Here is a 4292-nt window from a genome sequence, read left to right as displayed (position 1 = left end):
GTGAACCTTTGATTTCAGTATATGGTGTGACCCCCCCCCCCCCCCCCCCCCCCACCCCCACCCCCACCCCACCCCTGTGCAGCAATAACTGCAACTAAACGTTTCCAGTAACTGTTGATCAGTCCTGATCACCGGCTTGGAGGAACATTAGTTCATTCCTCTACAGAACAGCTTCAACTCTGGATGTTGGTGGTTTCCTCACATTAACTGCTGCTTGAGATCCTTCCACAACATCTGGACTGGATTAAGGTCAGGTCTTTGACTTGGCCATTCCAGAACATGAACTTTATTCTTCTTGAACCATTCTTTGGTAGAACATCTTGTGTGTTTAGGGTCATTGTCTCGCTGCATGACCCACCTTCTCTTGAGATTCACTTCATGAGCAGATGTTCTGACATTTTCCTCTAGAATTCTCTGATATAATTCAGAATTCATTGTTCCATCAATGATGGCAAGCCATCCTGGCCCAGATGCAGCAGAACAGACCCAAACCATGATACTACCACCACTATGTTTCACAGATGGGATAAGGTTCTTCTGCAGGAATATAGAGTTTTCCTTTCACCAAACATAACTCTTTTCATTTAAACCAATAAGTTCTACTTTGGTCTCATCCGTCCACAAAACATTCTTCCAACAGTCTTCTGGCTTGTTCACGTGATCTTTAGCAAACTGCAGACGAGCAGCGATGTTCTTGTTGGAGAGCAGTGGCTTCCTCCTTCAACCCTGCCATGACACCATTGTTGTTCAGTTCTCCTGATGGTGGACTCATGAACATCAACATCAGTCGATATGAAAGAGAACTTCAGCTGTTAGAAGTTACCCTGTGGTTCTTTGTGGCCTCACTCACTATTACACACCTTGATACACACCTTGTTCTTGGAGTGATCTTTGTTGGTCCACCACTCCTGGGGAGGTTAACAATACTCTCGAATTTCCTGCATTTGTACACAATCTGTGGGACTGGATTGGTGGAGTCCAAACTCTCTACAGATGTTTTGCAACATTTTCCATCCTGATGAGCATCAACAACTTTTTTTTTTTTCTGAGCTCCTCAGAAATCTCCTTTGTTCCTGCCATGATCCACTTCCACAAACATGTTGTGAAGAGCCGACTTTGATAGATCCTGTTCTTTAAATCAAACAGGGTGCCCATTCACACCTGATCATCATCCATTGATTGAAAACACATGACTCTAATTTCACCTTCAAATGAACTGCTAATCCTAGAGGTTCACATACTTTTACCACAAACATGTAATATTGGATCATTTTCATCAAAAAAATAAATGACCAAGTATAATATTTTTGTCTCATTTGTTTAATTGGGCTATAACTTGTATGCAAATCTGATGATGTTTTAGGTCATATTTATGCAGGAATATAGAAAATTATGAAGCGTTAAACAAGCACCACTGTAAGTGTGAGCTGATTTCATTTTATCACAATATTTGGGTCTTGGTGTTTTATTTTCTCTAATGCCAATTTCTGTAGAGATTTTGAAACATTTGAGTTTATCAGCACTTGAGTGACTTACTAATTTTACTATCATGTTTCAACGTGTTAATCATTTTAATCTTCATATGTCAGCTGACTGGTTTCAGACACAAACAGATGTTTTTTTTAACGTTACTAATACAAAACATTTCTCTCGTCTCTGCTGTTTTTGATTCAAAGCAACTTTTTAACTCCCATCTTTAAATGAGTCATTGACATGCAGGCAAGTAGTAAACTGAGTTTTCAACAGCTCATCATCAGCTGTTTATGTTTATATTAATGTGCTGCTCACATTTGTTCACCTCAGCCCTTATTAGTCTGACTCCCTATTTTAGAATGAGGGAAAAGTTAATAAAAATACAAGTTTTGTAAAATAAAGTTTTAGAGACAAAAGAGAGGCTTTAGACTGGGGGTCCAAATCATAGACTTATATTTAGATCCACTTTGTTCTTGCATGCAGATGACAGAGCAACTCGGCTCTCTGGGGCTCGTCTGTGGTCCAGTGTTTTAAAAAAGGCCGCTGTTGTTCTGCCTGGCCGTCAGAAACACAGACGTTCCCTCAAGCAGCCCAAAATGAAAGAAAGGCTTTCATGGAATATTCTATTTAGCTGCACAAGCTGTCGTGTACGATTCCCTCAAGACCCATAAAACAAGTAATTCACAGACAAGATCTCACCCATGCTTTTTTTTTTTTTTGTTTTGCCACAGCAACATAAATCACACTGATTTCAAGGAGGAGCTGATGCAGCGTTCAAAGAGTTTAGAACATGTGTTGCTTAAATTTTGGCAATCGACTCGGAAATAAAACTCATTTTTATATGGACAAAATGTGGTAAAAACACAAAAGCGTAGCCCGAAAACAAGAAGTCTTAGACTCATACGCAGACCCAAATTTTCCTCTGCATCACAATCCCCGTAGAGTCACAGATCACAAATCTCTCTTTTTATCATTACTCAAATACGCTTAATAAAAATCTGTTAATGGTCTGTGAGTAACAGAAAAAAAAAAGAACAGCTGTAAAATAAAAAAAATGCCCCCTAAACAACTGCTCACATGATTATAGTCAACGAAAAAGGTTGAAAACACACACACAAGCTTCCTACACACCCTCATTCGAGCATGCATGTAAACAATGCAGGAGGAAAGGAGGGGAAAAATGACAAAAAAACAAATGAGTCACTGAAAACCAACAGGGATGCACAGTGTCACATCCTGAGAGAGAAAGTGAAAGATGCTGTCTTCTTACTGAAGCACAGATGGATCTCTCAATCTGTTGTGTGTCAGTGAGCCAAAGGACAACCAGACACCAAACATCCTGCACCTCAGAGCAGAGACTTTAAACCTAAATCTGTAAAGTACAACCCGTGTAAGTAGGTGATAATAAATCTGTGCAAGAGGCCTACACAGCTCTCACTGAAGCTCTTGGGCGCTCTCTAGTGGCAACATGGAGAACTTACACGGTGCTCTGACGTCATCTTGGAACGTACCATTATTTAAAAAGTAGGTGTGAATTAGGTTAAAATAAAACTCAAAAATAGCATTTTGTTTTGTCTTTTCAGGACACACCAAATTAAAAATCGTTTATTTATTGTAAAATAGGGAGTTTTCAGTAATTTAATGTACATAAAAGACTTTTCTGTCCCTTGATGTGTTTTCTTTTACGTAACGGAAGATGAAGTGGAAACACCGAAGGCGCGTTTTCTGAGCTCATGTTGTCAGGCGAAAAGTAGCTTCACCGTGTAGCCTAAAGTGACCTACGAATGTTTTAGCTTCAGTAAAGTCATCAGTTTAAGTTGAACTAAACAGCATGGCAACTAAAAAGAAACGAACGCCAAACACACAGAATGACAGCTGGGTTGTGGTTTGTGCAGGTAGGTTAGCTTCGGGTTGTAAACATCGCTAACGATGCTAACAAACAATTATTAATCTTAGTAGCGCATCCATTTCTTGATTCAAATAGTGGTGCAGCTATTATTTTTCAAGCTAAATGATTTGAGATAACTAGACAGGAAAAAGTCAAATGCTATCCGTCAGATTGTTATTCAGATAAACTATTTGTTCATAGACATAAAGTGTTACATATAGATAATGTATTTGTCAGCATGCACATAGGTCTTTACACCAATAGTTAATTTGCATAAGTAGTTCCGAGTTTAGAAGTCAAACCTGTAAACTATTCCAAAATGTTAACAATACGAGTTAGAACATGTGGAGAAGAAAAAATATGTGTAAACTTCTTAGAGGTTTTATGTAACAAACGCTGTCATGTGATTGTGCTAATTTTAATGATGATGATGTGTCCCTACTCCTAATGTGACATTGTTTTTCTGTCCACAGACTCAGTCTTAAACACACAGAAGCAAAACAGTGATCCTGCTTTTTTAAGGCTGAGGAATCCCTCAACAGGTTTAACCTCCTTATTTTTAATCTATTGTCTTGTACTAAAGACATTTTTAAATGATTTTATGCATGACAGTGAATGGTAATCATCAGAAAAAGTATAGCTTTTTCCAACTACATGACACTAGAACAACTATCAAGGTTCTTTACTGTCATCCGCATCACATGTGGTACATGAGTTGGAACAAAATTGTGTACTCAAGGTCCCAGTTACACTCCAAAATAGAAAGAATATAAAGTATTAAAAAACGAAACGGTATACAAGGATCTAAGATATACGCTAAACAAGAATAATGTACAGTGTTCCCTCATTTATCACGGGTGTTAGGGACCACACCCCATCGTGATAAGTGAAAAACCATGAAGTAGGGATACAGGAGTCCAAGTAGCAGTTT

At 38.6% G+C, this 4292-nt stretch overlaps 1 long non-coding RNA gene across 1 annotated transcript in view; it reads left to right on the top strand.

The window, feature by feature from the left end:
• Window positions 1–3186: 3186 nt before the first annotated feature.
• Window positions 3187–4292, top strand: part of LOC119419256 — a 3331-nt gene continuing 2225 nt past the window's right edge. The window contains exons 1-2 of the long non-coding RNA XR_005187246.1: window positions 3187–3368; window positions 3835–3903. This is a non-coding gene — a long non-coding RNA (uncharacterized LOC119419256). The remainder of the gene's footprint in view (window positions 3369–3834; window positions 3904–4292) is intronic.

The sequence above is a fragment of the Nematolebias whitei genome, chromosome 13, assembly GCF_014905685.2.
Source record: "Nematolebias whitei isolate Nwh7 chromosome 13, NemWhi1, whole genome shotgun sequence".
NCBI classification, from domain to species: Eukaryota; Metazoa; Chordata; class Actinopteri; order Cyprinodontiformes; family Rivulidae; genus Nematolebias; species Nematolebias whitei.
This window is presented reverse-complemented; position numbering and strand designations above follow the sequence as displayed.